Here is a 23085-nt window from a genome sequence, read left to right on the forward strand (position 1 = left end):
GATTGTTCCAGGCTGCCAGACGGCAAGGTCTTCAAGCTGTGCTGTATATCTTTGTTATCTGGCTAACTCCACACTAAAGTAAGTCAAACTGGAACTTCTGTATTATTGATGGTTTTTATAGAAAATAATAATAAGCTGAAATGTTAGAATTATTAGTATAAAATTATTTTTAAAAATTTTTGGAATGATATTGATTTTGCTCTTCTAGATTTTCAAATAGAACTAATGATCTTTTTTGTAATATGTAAATGCAATGACTCCCACATGAATGGGAAGGGCAGTGCTAAGTTATTGCAACAATTATGCTGTGAAATTGGTCTGACCTTTTTATATATTAAAACATTTTTCTTAGCTTAAGATATATATACATTATTATATTTAACTTATACTTTAACATATTTAACACGTATTGGTCAACTTGCCATCTGGGGGAAAGGGAGGGGAGAAGGAGGGGAAAAGTTGGAACAAAAGGTTTTGCAATTGTCAATGCTAAAAAATTACCTATGCATAAAAATTTTGTAAAAAATAAATTAATTTTAAAAAGATATATGTGTGTGTATGTATGTATGTGTTTATTTTTGCCAGATACTTTATTGAAAAAACTTAGAACAATGAAGTTTTAATGATAATTTTTTTTTGTTTGCATTACAATTTAAAGTATTTTTGTGGAAATGCTGTGTAAACTAACTACTTGGCTTTCAGCATACATGACAGAAAAAGCTGTTGGTTTCCATTTCTTAAGCTTAAATATTCTTTACTGAAGTGTATTTGGAAACCAAAATGGTAGCTCATCAAAACCCCTTGAAAATGGTTACACTTGAAACTTTTCCAGTTTAGAAAAAATGATCACTGATTTTTTTCCATATAGTTACATTGTTCCGACTCCTCCAGATAACTACTTTTCTCCTGACTCTGGGACTCCCGTGTCAGCAGCTGCATTGATACTGGGCGCTTGTACAGCAGAAATTATTGGTCCTAACAAAAATGTATGTATCAAGTTTAATTCCTTTAAAGGTACTTATGTTGATCTCTTTGTCTGTGAGAGAATGTATTTATTGGTTATGTTATATTTGTAGTTTTTGAAAATAGATCTAAAAAAGAATTGGTCACTGTTAATGGAGTTGTGAATTGATCAATTTGGAACTATGCCCAAAGGCAACAAGATTAATATGGAAATAGATTTAACATGATTGTACATGTATAGCCTATGTCAGATTGCTTGCTGTCTTGAGGAAGGGAGGGAGAAAAATTTGGAACTCAACATCTTAGAAAAATGAATGATTTTACATATAATTGGAAAAAATACTATTAAGTACAAAAAATGGTATCACGGTTTAATGTTTTTTTTAAATTGATTTTTTTTCTTGTTTGGTATTTTGTTTTGTTTTTCCCTAGCTGATTTTCACATTCAGTATCCCAGTTATCCTTATAGTCACAATGTGAGATATAGGTAAGATAAGATAAGATATAGGTAAGATACATTTTCACTATTCACATGAAGAAATAGTCACAGGGAGCTTACAGACTAGCCAGGCCTTTTATGTCCCAGCTCTGTCTTCCTCATACACATTATACTTTGGAATCAAGTCACTGACTCTTGTTTTTTCCCTTTAACAAAGGGTCTATTAAAAATCACTGCAATGAAATTTTGTGTATATGTGAAATCTATTTGTTTGAACAATTTAATACAACAACATTTCCATGTTAGAAGAAAAAAATGTCCTCAGAGAACAAGTTCAGGATAGTAGGAAGAAGGCTGGACAGAATAGGAGTTAGGAGCTTCTGCCTTTTAGTGCTGGCGTTCCCACTTAGGAACTGTGTGACCAGAAGCAAATAGGCTCACCTTTCTAGGTCTTACTTTCCTCATCGGTACAATGGGCATGTTTAAACTTTTTTGCTATGGAAGCTTACTGTATACAATTTGACTGTACGGTCAAGTCTTGTAATCTACAGTTTATTAGGATATGTGAATATGTAGAAGAAGGAGGGAAAGAAAAGATGCCTCGGCACTACTGACCAGCTTCCAAAAATATCAGGACTCCAGGGGGTAGAAAAAAGCTTTTTCTAAGAAATATGCCCAGGCTAAATTCCTAGTTACATCCATGCCATTTATTACTAAAGATACAGGCTGACTATGTGATTGAGATAGGGGAACAATTTCTATCTTCTTCCCTTCTTAACTATTAATTGTTAAATGATATTTAAAATAAAATATATATGATGTTATATAGCTTATTGAAAGCATGCTGCATGGTTTTCTCATTCACACTCTCCATTCCTGAATGCAAAAATGTGTTTAACCTTATTTCTATTTTATGGTATAAACTCATTTTATTACTTAAGAAAACTTGGCCAGATCACTGATCTGATCTTTAGGAAGCTTCTCATAAGCCACTTTTCTCTACCAGAATATCCCTTTCACTGTAATTTATAGATCCAACTTTAAAAAGGGTGGCAACCATCGTGTAGTGTTACTCTAAATGATAAATAATAGTATTTTTTAAAAATTGTAGCAAATCATAAAAAAAATAGCATGGTATCCAAAAAAATGGGTGGTAAGTTTACAGTTTTAAAGTATTTTCTTTTTTTTATTGAAGTTGTTTATTTTCAAAACATATGCAAAGATAATTTTTTCAACATTGACTTAGAGTATTTTCTTAGGTTTAAAACTATCACCACAAAACCCCAACTTTTCAACTTTGTCTAGAGGCATTGAACCTACTTTGAATATGAATCAGGATAGAAATGTACTCTAATCTCAACAGAAGGAACTTAAATGTGAAGTATGTGAACAAAACTGTGACTTTTAAATTATAGCAAAGAAATCACTTACACTGGTTACCGTGACCGCTTCTACTTTCAATCAAGTGTCCTTCATTTTTCCTTGTTCTCATGTGTCTGTTTCTCAAAAATGTTTAATGCTACGTGACAAAGAGGGAGAAATAACATTTTGACAATGAAAATCTTTAGTTGGCTTGATAGTACCTTTTGAAAGTGTTCAAATGAGATCACTCCATTTAGGCCATAAGTCTTGGGAAGATGATGCCCTTTCTCTCAAAATATCTCATCTATTCTGCATGTTGGATACTTTTAAGTTCCTTCTTTAATCAAGAATATCCACCTAAAGATTTAGCACAGACAAAAAGAATCGGAAGCAGGCTTAAGCTCCTGAATTTTTTTTTATTTCCACAATTGTGAAAATTAGTGTCTTCCAGAGGCTTGAAAATAGCAGGAGAATGGGGGCAGTGTGTCAAACTGAGTGAATATAAATGTCAATTTGTAGTGATACAATCTAACCTGCTAATAGAGCTGTCCTAAATAAATAAAGCAATAAGATACAATTTAGAAGAGTAAGTAAGACTCCAGTACTATATGATTACTCAAAGAGCTGTAGAATGCCTGAATATAGTTAACAATTTCAGTGACATTTGGCAATGTCTATATATTGTTTTCTCTAGACCTCTCCGGTTACAGTGTTACTTAACTTTTTAAGAAACTGGGGAAACAGTTTGATACACTTGGGTTCCCAGAAGCCTACCAAATGTTTAAACAACCCAAAGTTCTATTCTAATTAGGGAGATATGCTGTCTCATTGGATGGCCTCGGTTTTAGTTTCAGAACATCTATTTTGAAATATATGCCAGCATAATTCTGGCTATATCTGTTCTCTTTGTTGGTATATTGAGCGATCTTCCTTTTGAACAGCCCTGGCTGTAGCACAAAGGAACCAGGTTTGGGTTTTTTCCCCTTTTGTTAAATTTTCTTGCCATGGCCAATAGGAACTAAAATCCTTAACCTGCTCCAAAGAGTGTTTCTTCATGTCCTTTACAATGCCCATGTCTTTAGAAACAGTGTAAAAAAATTTTTTTCTGGCAGTATTTCTTCTCGAGCATTAAAGATGCTTTTAGCACATTCTATCCTGTTTCTTTCACCTGACTTCCAGAATTTTAGATATCAAGATAAGATAATTTCATGGACTTCTAGTAATATGTGACACAAGGAGGCACAATGGCATAGACAGGTAAAAAGCCTTTATTGAACACTTCTTGGGAGCTAGGCACTGGTCGAGTGCTCTACAAATAAGCCATTTGAATTCTGGGAGGAGTTCATCAACAAGAGAAGCAGGGCTGACTGTTGGAAGGATGTTCCACCCTGATAATGCAGCGCAAGCTCCAAATCAGAAAAGTCAGATGCACTAGCCAAAGAGGAATAAAGATTGGCTGATGTGGAACCCTCCCCAATATGGAGGCTCCAGGAGGAACTCAACAGTAGAGAAGGTGGCTGGCAAGGGGTAGAGATTTTGATGGTGAGACTAAGTAAAACAAAGAGTCTAAGTCCAGAAGCTCAGACGCAGAGCTAGGAGGGGAATGTAGGTTAACCACCTGGGCCCTTCCCCATAGTAGAGGGCTCCGGAGGAACTCACCAATGGGAAAAGAGGACTGACATGAAAAAGGGAGGTTCCAAGGTGAGAATGCTATTGAGACACAGTGTCTAAGTCCAAGAAGTCAGAAGCAGAGCAAAGAAGGAAATGAAAGTTGGCTTATCTGGGCTTCTTCCAAAATGGAGCATCCCTGACCCCTTTACTCAGTAGCTCACCATGGAGGAAAGGGAGCCTGCATGGGAGAGGGATGTTTCTGAATGAGACTGCAGCTGAGACATGAAAATATAAAGCAGAGCCAAGAGGGCAATGTAGATTGCTTAGTAAGTGGAGGCCTCAAAAGGAACTCACCATTGGGAAAAGGAGAGTGGGTCGGTAGAGAGATGTTTTTGGGTGAGACTATATTTGAGGCACAATGTCCAAGTCTGGAAAGCAGAAGCAGAGCCAGGAAAAGGATGAAGGGTGACTGTCCTGGACCCACCCCAAAAAAGACTCCAAGAAGGATTCCCTAAGGAGAAACAGGCACTGATATGGTAAAACTGAGGGTGCAGCTGAGGCATGGTGTCCAAGTCCAGAAATTCAGAAGCAGAGATGGCAGGGCAATGAATTTTGGTTGGCCTGGGAGTTACTTAAGAAGGAGGTCCTGGCAGGGATGCATCAATGAGATACAAAGGCTCGAATGGTAGAGAGAAGTTCCCAGGTGAGATTGCAGCTGATTCATGGTCTCCAAATCTGGAAAGGTAGAAGCAGAGCCAGGAAAGGAATGAAGGTAAATAGGTCTGGGCCCCTCCACTAAATGGAGGCCGTGAGAGGAACTCACAATGGAAGCTGAGGACCAGGAGGGTCTCCCAGGAGGGAAGTTTCAGGGTGAGACCACAGCAGAAGCATGGTGTTCAAATCTGGAAAGTTGGAAGCAAAGCCAGGAAGGGAATGAAGGTCAGTAGGTCTGAGCTCCTCACCAAAATGGAAACCTCGAGAGGACTTCACCTCTGGGAGATGGAGGCCATTACAGTGGAGGGACATTCCAGAGCACAACAGAGACTGCCGCCAATGCATAATGTCCAAGTCTAGAAAGTCAGAAGTTGAGACAGAAGGCCAGACTGGGAATCTCCCCCAAATTAAGGTTCTGTGAAGAACTCATCAGTGAAAAGCAAGGGCCAGGGTAGTGGAGAGAAGGTCCAGAGTGGGATTGCAGCCAAGGCATGTTGTCCGTGTCCAGAAATTGAGAAGCATAGCCAGGAAGGGAATGCAGGTTGGCCTGTCTGGACTCCTCCCCATAACGGAGACCTCTGGAGGAATTCACCAATGGGAAATGATGACTAGCAACGTGGAGAGATGTTCCAGGGTACAGGTGAGACTGTGGCTGAGGCATGGGGAACAAGTCCATTAAGGCAGAATCAGAGCCAAGAGAGAAATGGTGGTTGACTGGCCTGGGCCCTTCCCTAAAATTGAGGCTTTGAGAGGAACTCACCAATGGAAGCTGAGGGTCAGGAAGATGAAGGGATGCTCCAGGATGAGACTGTAGCTGACGCGTGGTGTTCAAACCTGGAAAGTCAGAAGCACACCCAGGAAGGGAATGAAGGTCGGTATACCTGGGCCTCTCACTGTAATAGAGGTCTTGAAAGAACTTCACCACTGGGAGATGGAGGCTATTATGGTGGAGGGACGTTCCAGAGTACAAATGAGACTGTAGTTGACGCATAGTATCCAAGTCTAGAAACTCAGAAGCTGAGAGAGAAGGGCAACAAAAGTTGGCTGGACTGGAAATCTCCCCCAAATTGAGGCCCTGTGAGGAACTTACCAGTGGGAGATGAGGGCTGAAGTAGTGAAGAGATGTTCCAGGGTAGGATTGCAGCCACGGCACGTTGTCCACATCCAGAAATTGAAAAGCAGAGCCAGGAAGGGAATGCAGGTTGACCTGCTTGGGCTGCTCCCCATAATGGAGACCCCCGGAAGGATTCACCAATGAGAGATGGCAGCTATCATTATGAAGGGGTGTCCCAGGGTACAGGTGAAACTGTAGTTGAGGCACGGTATCCAAATCCAAAAATTGAGAAGCAGAGCCAAGAAGGGAATGAAAATGGGCCTGCCTGCTTCCATTCCCCAAACAGAGGCTCGCAGAGGAACTTGCTAAAGGGAGATGGGGGCTGGTATGATGGAGAGCTGTTCCAGGATGGAACTTCAGCTGAGGCATAGTATCCAAGTCCAGAAAGGCAGGAGCAGGGCCAGAAGGACAGTGAAAGTTGGCCAGCCTTGGTTCCTCTCCAAAATGGAGTTCCTGGAAAGAGCTCAACAACGGTAGAGCTGAAGTAGCACGATGGAAGGATGTTCCGGTGTGAGAAGGCAGCTCAGACATGTTATTATCCAAGTCTAAAAGTTGGGATGCAGATCCGGGAATGGAATGAAGGGTAGCTGACCTAGTTCCTTCTTGAAAATGGAGGCTCCTGGAGGAACTGGCTAATGGGAGAAGGAGGATGGGATGGGGACAGAAGGTTCTGGAGTGAGATTGCAGCTGACTGTTCAATCCCAGAAATTCAGAGGCAGATCCTGGAGGGACAAAGGAGCTAGTATGGTAAAGGGCTGTTCCAAGGTGGGACTGAGGCATGCTGTCTATGTCCAGAAAGTCAGAAAAAGAATCAGGATTAGAAATAAAGTCAGCTGCTCTGGGACCCTGCTCCAAAGGAAGGCCAAAGGTGGTACTCACCAATGCAAGAAAGGGGTCAAAGTGGTGGAGCGATGTTCCAGAGTGATAACACAGCTGAGAAGTGATATCCAAGTCTGGAAATTCAGAAACAGAGTCAGAAGGGAAATGGTTATCCATTCTGGGCCTCTCCCAAAAATGACAGCCTTGAAAACAACTCACCAGTGGGACAAGGGGGCTGGAATGGTGGAGGGGTGTTTCAGAGTGGGACTGCATCTGAAGCTTGGTATTCAAGTCCAAAAACTCAGAAGCAGAGACAGGAAGGATGGCCGGACTGATCCCCTCCTCAGAATGGAGGCCGTGGGAGGAACTCACCCATGGGAGACAGGGGTCACCCTGATAGATGCTAGCTGCTCCACTCTGAGAAGTCCATGGGGACACATGATTGTTCCTAGGTGAGGAGGCTCCGGGAACTGAGGGAAATTCCAGGTTGACACTGAGGCTACTTGGAGGCCTGAGTTCAGAAAGCAAGAAGTGGAGCCGGGAGGGAAGTGAAGTCTGGTCGGCTTGAGTTCCCATCCAAAAATGGAGGTCTTGGGAGGACTTCACCAGTGCAAGAAGAGTGTCGGCATGATGGAGGCCGAGATGGAGCTCCAGGCTGAGAAGGTCCCGGTTGCTGCTAGAAGTCCCTGGCTCTGTCTACAGCTGTCACATTAGCTACACAGTCAGAAACGGAGCCAAGAGGGTAATGATACAGGGAGCAACCTGTCTGATTTGAAGTCAGAAGAGCTGGGTTGAAATTTAAATTCTGGTACTATCCGTGTGACCTCAGGAAGGGTCTTTCACCTCAGTGAACCTCGGTTCCTCCTCTGCAAAATGAGACGGCTCAACAAATGGCCTCAGAGATCAGGCCATTCTGTATCTAATCCTGGGATTAAGAATGCATCTTTGAGTAACAGTGTCTAATTTGTTAATAGACCCATGTTACACAAGCTAATAAGTACATATTAAGCTTCCATTAAGGTAAGTCAGTGTGCTACGGACTGGGCTACAGAGACAGAAGGAAAAGTTCCTGCATTTTATGAAATTAATGCATTTTGAAATGAAAAACATACTTCAGGGTGATTAGACTTTGCCCTCAATTTTACAACAGGAAAAGGATGGTATAAACATGAGCCAGGTAGCCTAGCAACTAGAGTTCTTGAGGTCAATACATTTGTTGTTACTTCAAACTTATATCGGCCCTGACCAAGCCAATCAAGGACACCCCAATAAAAATGAGCAAATCAAGTGTGCTTTAGAAGTGATAGAATACTAGAATACAGTGTTTTTCTTCCCTTTCTTGGTCAGGAAGAATCGTTTTCCCTGCCATAAAGTATAACACTATGGACTTCTGGGAAAGGTCAGTAGGATTCCATAAAGAAAAATAAGACCTTCTGATGTTCCTGAAAGTTAAAAAGATGCAAAAAAAGGATGGCTTTACTCAATAGGAGATAAACTGACCTTGTTACAGGTGGTTGGAAGTTGTCTCTATAAATAAACCATCTTCAGTATAGGTACATAGGTCTTCCTTGTGCTGGGCTTCTTAAGTTGGGGTTCATTGTTCTTGAAAATATTTTAATTTTATATATATATATATATTTCAAGTCAGGAAGTATTTCTTGAGTCCCCACAAAGTGCTAGGCACTGTGCTAACTGCTAGGGAAACAATGAAAGACAAAAATTAGTCTCTGACCTCAAAGGACTGAAGGAATCCTCTCTTAATGTAAGGGAGCGGGACAAAGGGGAGAGACAATATGCAAATATACAAACAAGATAAACACGCATATTTATATAAATTAAAATATGACAAATCTGAGATATTCTTAGAAAGCAATAATGTTAAGGAATTTTATTTCAAGATACCTAGTTTCTTGTGTAATCCCATGTTTTCTATTTTAAACATTTTAAAATGTGATTGCTAGAAAGGCTATGTAGGTTTCACTGAATGGAAACCCCCTCCAAAAAAGTTGAAACCCCTGCTGTAGCATATCTGTTATTTCCCAAGCAGCCAAAAGTATTTTAGATCAATTAGATTGACTATATTGACATTAATACTAAGCCTGACAGAGAAGGAGGAGAGTCTCCCAGCCCCTAGCCATCCAGTAACAGCTGTTTCATCCCCTTTTATCCCAGGATCCTCTGGGGCTTTTTACAATTCCACCTCCACCAGTTGCTTCATATGAGGCTGCTCCTATATAGGTATCTCTCCACTCCAGCACCACCAGTTTCAATCTTTCCAGCAGAGGCAATCCCCTGAGTTTGATAAAAAAAAAATACTTGAGCTCATTTCTCAGCTCCCATTCCATCAAACCCTCTCCCAAATCTTCATCAATCCCACTCATACTTTACACTAAAGTTACCACCCATTTCTAATGTGCTCTCGGGAAGGCCTGTTCTATAAGTAATGCACTTTATATCGCTATAGGTAACCACTCTTATTTTAAACCCCTCCCTTTCTTATCCCTTCCATCTCTTCCACTCCCTGAGACCTGGCTCCCTCCTGATGACACAGCCTTCCTGGCTCCCTTTTCCACTCTTTCACTGACATAGCCCGACTCACTCATGGAGGTAAGGAAATCAGAATGCTCCCCTCTCCCCATTGCCGCTTCCAGGCTCTCCCTATACCACCTTCTCTCAGAAACTTTCCTCCATGAGATTCATTCAATCCATACTGACCAATCAAGATTCCAGGTACTGTTGCCTACTGAATTCTATGATAATCCCCTTCCTTCTTCAGCCATTTTAGTGCCTGGCTCACAGTGTCTCTCCTCCTCCAACACCTGCCCTCACATGAGGGGACTTCAGCATCCACAGTGAGTGTCCCTCCAAAACCCTAAACTCCTAGTTTCTCAACTTGCCCATAGCCCATGACCTCCTCCTCCACCTCACCGCAGTCACATGGTCATGCCCTGGATCTTGCCATCACCCACAAATGCACGGCTTCCAAGTTCGTGGGTTTGGAAATGGCCTATTGCATATCTTGAAATCGATCCCCCATTGACATTTTCAACTCATGTCCAAAACTGAACTCCCTGTCTTTTTCTCCCAAATCCTCCCCTCTTTCTGCCTTTCTCACTCCCACCAAGAACACCACCATCCTCACAGTTATATGGGCTAGGTGTCATCTGTCACTTCTTACTCTCCCTCCCTCACCCCCTGCCTTCCCTACACCCAATCTGTTGTAAAGTGTTATGGAGTTTGTCTCCCTTTCTCTCTTCTGACTGTACAACTGCCCAGGTACAGGCCCTCATCACCTCAGGTCTGGAAGGACTATCACAATATCCTTTTGTTAGTTCTTCATGTCTCAAGTCCTTCTGCACTCCAGTCCACCCTCCACTAAGCCATTGTTGTTCAGTCTTTTTCCACTTGTGTCCAACTCTTCATGACCCCATTTGTGATTGTCTTGGCAGAGATTCTGAGGGGTTTGCCATTTCCTTCTCCAGTTAATTTTTCAGAAGAGGAAACTGAGGCCAGGTTGAACTCAGGTCTTCCCGACCCCAGGCCTAAAGCTTTCTGTCCACTGCAGTACCATCTAGCTGCCCCACTCAGCTACAGTCACAGTTTCTAGGTGGAGAGAAGCTCTTGGGTCATAAGGGATCAGAGGCTCTGAGGAGAAGTATCATTTGCAGCCACAATGGGTCAGGAGCCTTGAAGAACTGTAGTACTTTTGATTGCTAGGGATCAGAGTCCTGAGGAGTAGTATTACTCATGATCCTGAATGAGATAGACATAAGGATAATATTCTATAGGTCTCAGCCCTCAGTTTCCTTCATGTCCATGGGGGAATTACAGTACAGTGAACTATTATTCACCCGAGTTTTGCAGCTGCTGAATAACCCAGGGGACAAATATAGCTTAAAGAACAGCATCCCGTGGGATTCTGGCCAAATCCACTAAGGATGTGTTTATATACTGGAAGTAGCCACTCCAGGAGTAAAGCTTCACTCTTGACACTCTGGCAGGACTGGCCTCCTGGATTCGCTCAAGAAAGTGAGTCAGTATTGCTGGCATTTAGCCACCTTTGTTCCCTGGGCTATTTAAGTCATGATACATCAATACCCAAATTGGAAGCTCATCCCATAGAGAGGATGCTCTGCCTGGGACTCTACAGGTCAGGACTTGCAGGGCTATGATCCAGGATTCCCCAGCCTGAGGTCTGCAAAGTTGATGCTTCCCCAAATCTGTGATATAATCTTTCTTCTCTCCCTCTCTAGTCTCTGTATCTCTTTGTATTGTACTAGTTATATTAATCATAGGACGCATTAAGTGTTTTTGCTATAAGAACTGCATTGTCAATGTTTTCCTTTTTTATAATTCATTGTTATTAAACGTTTTCATACAACCTGATATCCCACAACCTGTGGGAGCAAGCCATTCTGTAGGAGCAAATAAATCATAAGTCTTAATCTAACAGATCCCAAGGAAATAGGAGCCTTACCTGGGTAAGGACCAGAGCACAGACCAGGAGAGCAGTGACCACACCTCTTCCCAGATCATATCACCTTTGAAATATCAAAAACTTATAAATCTCCAGAGCTAGCTCTGAAGATAGCAGTGTTGAAAAAATCTGAAGCTCGGGACAATGTCCTACCCCTCCCCAGGAATAGTGTCCAACTTTAACATAAAGTTCAAAGTCAAGAAATGAATTGAAAAATAGCAAACAACCAAAAAACCTGACCATAAAAAGATACCATAGTGATGAGGAAGATCAAACACAAACTTAGAGGAAGGCAACTATATCAAAACAGCTATGAACAAAGCCTCAAAGGAATTAAAATGTAAATTGTTCACAAGCCCAATTTCTGGAAAAGCTAAAAAGTGACTTTAAAAATGAAATAGAGAGAGAGGAAAAATAAATTATAGAAATTTATGAAAGGACAATTAACAACTTCATTTTTTTAAAGCACAAAAATACTGAAGACAATAATACCTTAAAAAACAGAATTGGTAAATGGTAAAAGAAGTATAGCTTCACTGATGAAAATAATTAATTAACTTATATTAGTTTGCTTGCTATCTTGGGGAGAGAGGAGGTGAGGAAGGGAGGGAAAAAAATTTGAAACACAAAGTTTTATGAAAATGAATATTGAAAACTATTTTATATGCTTTTGGAAAAATAAAATACTAGTGAGAAAAAAATATTCTTAAAAATTAGAATTGGACAAGGTGAAGTTATTGATTCCACAGGCCATCAAAACACAACAAAATCAAGTAAAAATGAAAAAAAAAATGTGAAATATTTCAACAGAAAAACAACTGTTCTGAAGAACAAATCAAGGAGAGGCAATTTAAGATTAATGAATTGCCTGAAAGCCATGATCAAAAAAAGAACTTAGGTACCATATTTCAAGATATTGCAAAAAAAAAACAAAAAACAAAAAACAAAAACAAACAAACAAACAAACAAAACCGCCCTGATATCCTAGAACTAGAGGGTGAAATAGAAATGGGGAAAAAAAAATCTACTGATCACTTCCTGAAAGAGATCCTAGGGCCAAATTTCAAAGCTCCTAAGTGAAAAAAAAAATATTGCAAGCAGCTAGAAAAAAAACCAATCAAATGTTAAAGGGCCATAAGCATAATGTTTAGCACCTTCCACATTAAAGACTCGAGTGGAGGGTTGGGAATATGATATTCTGGAAGACGCAAGAACTAGGATTACAACTAAGAATAAACAACCCAGCAAAACTGAATATAATCCTTCAGAGGGGAAATGGATATTTAATGAAATAGAAGACTTTGAAACCTTCCTGATAAAAAGACCAGGGCTAACTAGAAAATTTGACTTTTAAACACAAGACCCAGGAGAAAGCACAAAAAAGGTAAACTTTCAAGAAATATTATAAGGGACTCAATAAGGTTACAGTTTTTACATTCCTACATGGGAAAATGATACATGTAACTCATAAGAATGTGATCATTGTCATTTAGAAGGACTATATATACAGAAGGCATGAGAGTGAGTCAATTATGTTGGGATGATCAAAAAAAAAAAAAAAGGATGGATGAGGCAGAGGATATACTGGGAGAAGGCAGAAGGAAGAAGAGGAATGGGGAAAATGATCTCACATAAAAAATGCTCAAAGAAAAACAGACAGGGAAAATGGTGAGAAGTAGGCAACCCTGAACCTCACTGTCATAAGAATAAGGTTCAAAAAAGAGAGAATACATATATACACACTCAATTGAGTATTGAAATGTATCTTACTCAGTAGTAAAGTAGGAAGGGAATGAGATAAGAGACTGGGAGGAGATAATAAAAAAGAATGCAGATTAAAGGAAGCAGCAGTCAGAAGCACAACAGACTTCTGAGGACGGACAAGGTAAAAAAAAAAAAAGAGTGAGAGAAGGATAATTAGAAGAAAATAGGATAGAGAGAAATGCACTTAGTAATCATGTGAATGTGAATGAGATAAATTCATCCAAAGAATAGAAGGGGATAGCATAATGGACTAGAAACCAGAATCTAACAATATATTGTTTACCTGAAACACACTTAAAACAGAGAGATATATACAAATTAAAAGGGGCTAAAGCAGAATCTCTTGTGCTTGAGCTGGAGTAAAAAAGCAAGTATGATCTTAAACAAAACAAAAGCAAAAATAGACCTAATTAAAATAAACAGGGAAACTACATTTTATAAAAGGCATCACAATAAAGCAATATCAGTCCTACACACGTATGTATCAAATGGCATAACATCCAAACTTTTGGCTTTTTTGTATTATATTTTTTTTCCAATTATATGTAAAGATAGTTTTCAACATTCATTTATGTAAGATTTTGAGTTCCAAATTTTTCTCCTTCTCTTTCTTCCCTTCCTCCTCTCCAAGACAGAAAGCAATTTAATACATATTTCCATATTAGTCATGTTGTGAAAGAAGAATCAGAACAAAAGGGAAAAGCTACAAGAAAGAAAAAACAAATTTTTTAAAAAGTGAAAATAGTATGCTTAGATCTGCATTCAGATGCCTTAATACTTTTTCTGGATGTGGATCATCCAAATTTTTAAAGGAAAAGTTAAATGATGTACCAGAGGAAATAGACAATAAAACTATATTAGTGGGGGACCTCAGCTTTCTTGTCTCAGAGCTAGATAAACCTAGCCATAAAATAAATTAGAAAGAAATTAAGGAAATGAATAGAATTTTAGAAAAGTTAGATCTGATAGACTTATGGAGAAAATTGAATGGGAACAGTTGTAAATAACACCTTCACAAAACTGCCCATGTATTAGGGGCATCAAAACATCACAACCAAATGCTGAAAAGAATATAATTTTAGGGGCAGCTAGGTGACACAGTGGATAGAGCACCATCCCTGAAGTCAGAAGGACCTGAGTTCAAATTTGATCTCAGACACTTAACACTTCCTAGCTGTGTGACCCTGGGCAAGTCACTTAACCCCAATTGCCTCAGCAAAAAAAAAAAAAAAAATATATATATATATATATATATATATATATATATATATATATATATATATATATAAAATTTTTAAAAATACATTTAAAATAGATCAAGTATGCATAGATTTAATTTCTAATTAATAGGAAGCTAAACAGTCTTAGTCTAAAGAATGAATGGGTCAAAGAACAAATCATAGGAAAAAATAAATAATTTCATTTAAAATAATGACAACAAGGAGACATGCCAAAATTTGTAGGATTCAATCAAAGTAGTACTTATGGGAAATTTTATATCTCTAAATCCATACTTGAATAAAATAAAACAAATCAATGAATTGTGCATGAAACAAAACAAAACAAAAAAAACCTAGAAAAAGAACAAATCAAACATCCTCAATTTAACAGCAAAATGAAAATCTCGAAAATCAAAGGAGAGATGAATAAAATTGAAAGTTAAAAAAAACTGAATTAATAAAATACATAAACTAATAGTTTAATTAAAAAAGAAGAAACCAAATTACAAGTATCAAAAATCAGAGGGTGAATGCCCCACCAATAAAGATATATATATATATATATATATATATATATATATATATATATATATATATATATATATATATATATATATATACTGGTATATAAAGATATATAAATATACTGGTATTATATACCAGTAAAATTAACAATCTAAGTTAAATGGATGAATATTATAAAAATATAAATTGCCCAGATGAACAGAAAAGGAGATAGAATACTTAAATAATCCTATCTTAGAAAAATAAATGGAACAAGCTATAAATGAACTCCTTAAGAAAAAATTCCCCAGGGGGAAGGAGGGGAAAAGTTGGAACAAAAGGTTTGCAACTGTCAATGCTGAAAAATTATCCATGCATTTGTCTTGTAAATAAAAAGTTATTAAAAAAAAATAAATAAAAAAAACATTTCCACATACCGAGGTGAGGCAGAAGAAAGGTATTTGCTTTCTTCTTCCACAGGGATAAGAGGAGATAGCTAGGGAATATATAGTCTATTGCAGTACTTCTCAAATTTTGTTCTGAGTTTCTTTAATAAAATTATTGAGAATTTGTCTAAAAAAAAAAAAAGAAAAAAGAAAAAATTCCCCAAGACCATATGGATTTTTGAGTGAATTCTATCAAACATTTAAGTCACAAGTCACAATTAATCCCAGTACTATATAGATAATTTTAAAGGTTTTGATATTTAAACCAGGGAGAACAAAAATGGAAAATGAAAACTATAAGCCAAATTCCCTAATGAATATTGCTGCAAAAATCTTGGGTTTTTTATTTTGTTAAGGATTTCCCAATTACATGTAAATTTTTAATAATCTTCAAAAAATTTGAGCTCCCAACATATTTCCATATTAGCTATGTTGCCAAAAAAACCAAAACAAAACCCAGAAACAAAATTAAAAATAAAAATAAGAATAGAAAAAAAAAAAAAAAAGTAATGCTTTACTTTGCATTCAGAGTTCATCAGTTCTCTCTCCCTGAAGGTAGATAGATAGCATTTTGCATCATGGATTCTTTGTAATTGTCTTGGGTCTTGTCTTGATCAGAGTAACTAAGCCTTTCCCAATTGGTTCTGCTTGCTTCACTTTTCATTGGTTCATATGTCTTCCCAGGATTTTCTTAAACTATCCCATTCATCATTTCTAATAGCACAATAGTGTTCCAATCACAATCATACCCCAACTGTTTCAGCTATTCCCCAGTTTTCAATTCTTTGCCACCCCCTAAAAAGCTGCTATAAATATGTTGCTCACATATAAGTCTTTTCTCCTTTTCTTCAGTTTCTTTGGGATACAGACCTAGTAGTGGTAATGCTGGGTCAAAGGTATGCACAGTTTTATAGACATTAAGGTTAATTCCAAATAGTTCTCCAGAATGGTTAGACTAGTTTACAGTTATAGCTCTCTATAGATGATATGATGGTATGCTTAGAGAACCTTAGAAAATCAACTAAAAACTAGTAGAAACAATGAACAACTTTAACAAGGTTGCAGCATATAAAATAAAGCCACATAAATCATCAAGACTTGTATACATTACCAATAAAATCTAGCAGGAAGATAGAGAAATTCCATTCAAAATAACTGCCAGCATTTTACAATACCACCTGCCATGACAAACCCAGGAACTATACAAAAACATTTGTAAAACATTTTTTCACAAAGCTGTAAGGGGCCAGAACTCTGGAGAAGGGTGTTAACTCAGGGGAGTTGATAAGATAATGGTTATCTAGTTTAGCATGGTGATTAATAGTTCTCTAATTCAGTATGATTGATTAAATCTTCCAACCAATAATGGTTCCCTAGTGATATAATGATTGGCTTATACTCAGTATGATGAATCGATTTAATTGTAATAGAGTATATAAACTCAGCCACAGGGAAGAGAAGACTTGACCACCCTCTGGTGGCTCTCCTGCCTCCTGCATTCCTCCACAGAGACCAAGACCCATCTGAAGGTCCCCCAGAAAGCTAGCCCGACCCTTGGCGAAGGAGACCGACAGTGAAGGAGATAATAAAGATTTTGGACTTCATTCCTGAATATTCTCATGGTGATTATTCTGCTGAGACCAAGGCTGGTCTTGAGACCTCCAGAAAGCTAACTAGAACATTACACAGAGCAATTTAGATCTAAACAACTGGAAAAAAAATATTAATTGCTCATGGCTAGGCTGAGCCAAAGTAGTAAAAATGACAATTCTACCTAAATTAATTTACTTATTCAGAGCCATATCAATTAAACTACCAAAGAATTATTTTATAGAGTTAGAGGGAAAAAAACAACCAAAATTTATCTGGAATAAAAAGAACATAAAGGGAATTAATGAAAATATGTGAAAGAAGGCAGATTAATAGTATCAGAGTTCAAAAATATATTACAAACTTATAAATTAAAAATTAAAAACAATTTAGTACTGGATAAGGAATAGATGGCTCACACAATACACAATACACAATACACAATAAATGGCCACATTAACGTAGTGTTTGATAAACACAAAGATCCAAGCTCTTACAGTAGTTATCGGACAGAAATTTCTGGGAAAACCGGGAAACAGTTTGGCAGAGGATAGGAATAGAACAATATCTCTCACCATATACCCAAAATAAAAATGGGTATATGGTCTAGGCATAAAGGGTGATATCATAAGTAACTTAGTGGAGTATGGATCTATGAATAAAGGAAGAGTTTATGATCAAACAAGAGATAGAGAGGATCACACAAAGTAAAGTGAATGATTCCGAAATTTTAAAAGTTATTACAGAAACAAAACATGTAGCCAAAATTAGAAGGAAAGCAGGAAACTGGTGAAAAAAATTTTACATCAAGTTTCTATGATAAAAGCTTCATTGCTCAAATATATAGGGAACTGAGCCAGATTTGAAAAAATAACTTAATTACTTAATTTATAATTAAATTATATATAATTAATTAAATATAATTTAATTTGTAGTTAATTTAATTATTTAAAAATAATTTTTAAAATAAGCAATTCACAATTAATAAATGGTCAAAGGTTATGAACAGGCAATTTTCAGAAGAAATTAAAATTATCAATAGTCACATTAAAAAAAACAACAACTTTAAATCACTACTAATTAGAGAAATGCACATTAAAACTACTTCTGAGATACTAGCTCACACTTACCAGGTTGGCAATATGACAGAAAAGGAAAATTACAAATGATTGGGGTGTAAAGCAGGGGCTTTTTGTAAAGACGTGAACCAGCCTATTTTGTAGAATCATTTGGAATTAATAAGCAAAGGACTATAAAATTGTACATACCTTTGACCCAGTAATAGCACCACTAAGTCTGTATCCCAATGAGGGTAAAGAAAGGAGAAGGAGAATTAAATGTACAAAACATTTATAGCGGCCCTTTTTGTGGTGGCAAAGAATTGGAACCTGAAGGGATGCCCTTCAACTGTGGAATGGTTGAACAAGTTGGGGTATATGTTTATAATGTAAGATTACTGTGCTATAAGAAATGACAAGTAGGATGGTTATGAAAGGTTTAAGCTATTCTTGCCAAGATGATGATCCAAAAACATTCCAAAGGACCCATGATGCAAAATGCTATCCACCTGCAGAGAGAGTACTCATGAACTCTGAGTATAGACTGAAATAGATGTTTTTTTTCACTTTCTTTGTTTCTTGTGGGTGTTTTTGCAACATGGATAATATGGAAATATGTTTTGCATGAATTTATATGTATAATCGACATATTTCTTGCCTTCTCTAAGGTGTGTGTGGGGGGAGGGAATGGGAGAGAGAATTTGGAACTTAATTTTTTAAAAATTAATGTTAAAAATAAATAATGCATACTATGAAAGGCATATGATCTGCTTTTTAAAAAAAACTTAAAAATAATTTGCCCTTTAATATTAAGTTCTTGGGGAGGATTCTGGGAAGATGGTGGAGTAGGCTGGTAAATTTCAAGCTCTCCAGATTTCCCCCACAAATAGAACAAATTTGCGCCTCAGGGTGAACACAGACTGGTGTGGCCCTCCTAGTACAATACAACAAAATCTTAACAAAGACCCCAGGTCGGGATTAACCCATGTGAAGTGCAAACATATCTGGGCTAGCTCCCAATAAGCACTCTTTGACACCCCTACTGTCTCTCCCAACTTACAAACTTGTATCTTCACCTACCCACTAGACTGTACGACAAACCAATCATCATTAAAATATCTTGTGCTACTTTCTTCTCGGCAGTTCATGGAACCTATACAAAAATTGACCATATATAAGGACATAAAGACCTCAAATTCAAATGCAGGAAGGCAGAAATAGTAAATGCATTCTTCTCAGGTCACAATGCAGTAAAAATTACATTCAATAAAAAGCCAGGGGAAAATAGACCAAAAAATAATTGGAAATTAAATAATCTCATCCTAAAGAATGATTGGGTGAAACAGCAAATCATAGACACAATTAATAATTTCACCCAAGAGAATGACAACAATGAGATGTCATACCAAAATGTGTGGGATGCAGCCAAGGTGGCAATAAGGGGAAATTTTATATCTCTAGAGGACCTACTTGCATAACAGAGAAAGAGAAGGTCAACGAATTGGGCTTGCAACTAAAAAAATGTTTTTGTCATTTTTGTACTGCTTAAAAAGAAGAGAGGTTGATCAGTGGCACAGATTAGGTAGACAAAATATAGAAGCAAAAAAGCAGAGTAGAATAATATTTGATAAACCCAAAGATCCCAGTTACTGAAGGAACGAGTCACTATGTGACAAAAACTGCTGGGTAAATGAGAAAGCAATCTGACAGAAATTAGGATCATCATATCATATCCCAAAATAAGCTACAAATGGACACATGACACAAATATCAAAAATAAAAAGTCACATCATAAACAAATTAGAGCTCAAAGGAAGAGATTACCTTTTCTATCTCTGAATAGGTGAAGAGCTCATCACTAAACCAAATGATAGAATCATACAAGATAAAATGTGCAATTTGGGGTATATAAAGTTCAAAAGGTCATATATTCCTATATATAGGGGGAAAAAGGTATATATAACTATATATAGCTATATAACAAAAAGGAGAAGAGAAACAGGCAATTGAGAAATATCTTTGAAGCAATTTTCATTCATGAGAGTCTCATTTCCAAGATTTATAAGGAACTGATTTATGACAAAGAACCATTCCCTAAAAGACTGATGGTCAAAGGCTACCAACAGGCAGTTTTCAATGGATGAAATCCAGGCTGCCAATGAGCATATAAAAAAAAATTCTCTAAATCACTAGTAAATAGGGAAATGCAAATTAAAGTAACCTCCCACCTATCAGATGGGCAAAAATAATACATATTGGAAGGGCTGTGGGAAAACAAGTACGCCAATGCAGTGTTGTGAAACCAAATTGGTTCAGCCATTCTGGAAAGCAAGTTACCAAACTGGGAATACTCTTTGACCCAGCTATCTATCTATCTATCTATCTATCTATCTATCTATCTATCTATCTATCTATCTTCTAAAGAAATTAAAGAAGATGGAAGAGGATCTATATATACAAAATACTTAGTGTCTCTTTTTATGGTGACCAAGAAATTGGAAATTAAGGCTGTCCTATTAGGGAATAGCCAAATGCAAATGTAGCATAATGTTCCTGTGCTGTAAGAAATTAAGAAGCGGACAGTTCCAGAGGAAACAGTGAAGACCTCTTTGAACTGACCCAAATTGAAGTGACTAGAATCAGGAAAACAATTTATACAAAGACCACAACATTATAGAGAAAAACAACTTTGAAGGATTTTAGAACTCTGATCAATGCAATGATAATTCCCAAGAGGAAGCATTTAATGAATTTAAAAAGAAAGAGAGGGGGGAGGAGCAATTTTTGGCAGAGTCAATGGGGGACTTTTATTTTATTGCATTGGTTTGTTTTTTAGGATTGTTCAGTGGAGAGTGATATTGTTGTCAAGGACATATTAATTGAAAATACTTGTCAGGACCTAGTCTTGGAACCTGTGATTCCCCAAAGACCTGCTGTCTAGATCTTTTACTGAGGAAGAGCCAGTCACTAAGTCTGCTTTGGGTTCCCACTGCTCACTCCCTAGCATCTACATCAGCAGCCAGTAAGTATCTTGATGGTAAATGAGATCCATGTTGCTCTCAATGCTGACAATGACTGGCTTTTTGTTTGTTTGAAAAATTATTAAATATCTACTGTGCTGCAGGAAATGTTCCATAAATACAAAGACAAAAAAAAAAGGAAACAAGTTCTATTCTCTCTAAGCTTCAGTTTCTTTTCTTAACTGCATCATCATCATCATTATTATACTTAATTCTAAAATTAACAATCATTTACAAACTTAATCTGACCTTACCCCTCTCCCTGCACTAAATAAAGAGAAATAGAAAGCTGAAGAACAAATCCTTTGATAAATATCTATGTAGTCCAGGAAGAAAAATTCCCATATTTGCCCTGACTGAAAATGTATTTTATTTTAATTTCACCACCAGTCAGAAGGTATTGTGTGTTTCACCTTCGTTCCTTTGCATTTGTGCTTTATCACTGCATTGATCAGAGTCTTTCCAAGCCATTTTTTCTGCTTCGAAGTCTTAGAATGCCCTGTATAATGCTGTGATCAGACTGTATAAATTATTCTCTTGATTCTGTTTTTTTCCATTTACATCAGTTCACAGAGAAGTCTTGCCAGTGGTCTCTAAAACTACCCCTTCATCACTTCTTCTGATACAGTAATATTCCATGACATCCATATGCTGCAGTTTGTTTAATTATTCCCTAATAAGAGGACAGCCCCTTCCTTTCCAGTTTCTGGCTACCACAAAAAGAATTGCTCCAAATATTTTCGTATCTACTGATCCTTTCCCTTTTTCTTTGATGTCTTTGAGGTCTAGGCCTGGTAATGGCATAAATGGAACAAGTGGTACTTATAATTTGGTAACTTTCTGGGCATAGTTTCAAATGGCTTTTTTTTTTTTTCCATTTAAGAACCCAGTCTTCCCATCTTACTGAGGCTGAAAGTACAGAAGGTAAGGGCTGGGCAGATGGCAATACTGATTAGCATTTCTGATCTCTGCAGTTTGTCTTCCTCATCTCTCACCATATTGGTGCAAGATTTAGGGCTTTAATAGGGATACCTTATTATTGGTTTAGCCCTACAGCTTCTTAAACTTTTAACATTTGTGGCCCCTTTCTCTCCCCCTCTTCCCCCCAAAGAAATCTGTATGTGACCCTGGGTACATAGGTATATAAAAGAGATATGCAAAACAAACATTTACAAGAAATCCTAAAATTTTATTTTAAAACAATTCTCTGGTATATATATATATATATATATATATGTATGTATGTATGTATATATATGCATATATATAATTTTTCCATTTTTTAAAGATGAAAACAAATTTGCATGCTAATGAGATGGATGTGCTTGTTTTGTTTTACATCAAGAATTACATCTTGGCAGAATATTTGATCCTTTTTACTGTTACCAAATTATTTCCAGCCACAGTTGAAGAAATTTTGGCTTAGCCTACTGAAGCTCTCATCTCCTGGGCTCAAGGAATCCAGCAACCTCAGCCTCCCAGACATCAGGGATTGGAAAGGTGAACCACCCTAGCCAGCTCCAAATTATTTTCCAGAATGGCTGAACCAAGTCAGTTGCACCAAAAGTGAATTACCATACCAGAATTTTTTTCTTTGTAAATTGAGACCATTTTTTCCTCCTCATCTTCTGCGATTCCTCCTTAATCTTAATATTTCCCCTCTGAGACCACCCTTATTTTATCTGCTTGTTTGTAGCCAGTGATTTATTTGGATGTTTTCTCCCTCCTTTCCATCTGGAAAGAGCAGGCTTGGTTGGGGTTTGGGGTTTGGGGTTTGATTGGTTTGGTTCTGCCCTTCTTTGTAACTGTAGTGCTCAGCACAGTGCCTGGCACATAATGGGGACTTAATAAATGCTTGTTGACTGGCTGATTGTGGCTACCTTAGATTTTTTGCCTTTGCAAAATGGCTGGATTTTCAACATATTTTTCAGTGTACTTGGAGCTGAAGGGAGAACAAACTAATTGTGTTAAATGTGCTCAGGTA

At 37.5% G+C, this 23085-nt stretch overlaps 1 long non-coding RNA gene across 1 annotated transcript; it reads left to right on the plus strand.

The window, feature by feature from the left end:
• Positions 1–22768, plus strand: LOC141549177 (uncharacterized). Its single transcript, XR_012484273.1, has 4 exons — positions 1–78; positions 869–986; positions 21985–22025; positions 22502–22768. It is a non-coding gene; the product is annotated as an uncharacterized LOC141549177 (long non-coding RNA).
• The last annotated feature ends 317 nt before the right edge of the window (positions 22769–23085 follow it).

The sequence above is a fragment of the Sminthopsis crassicaudata genome, chromosome X (assembly GCF_048593235.1).
Source record: "Sminthopsis crassicaudata isolate SCR6 chromosome X, ASM4859323v1, whole genome shotgun sequence".
NCBI lineage: Eukaryota > Metazoa > Chordata > Mammalia > Dasyuromorphia > Dasyuridae > Sminthopsis > Sminthopsis crassicaudata.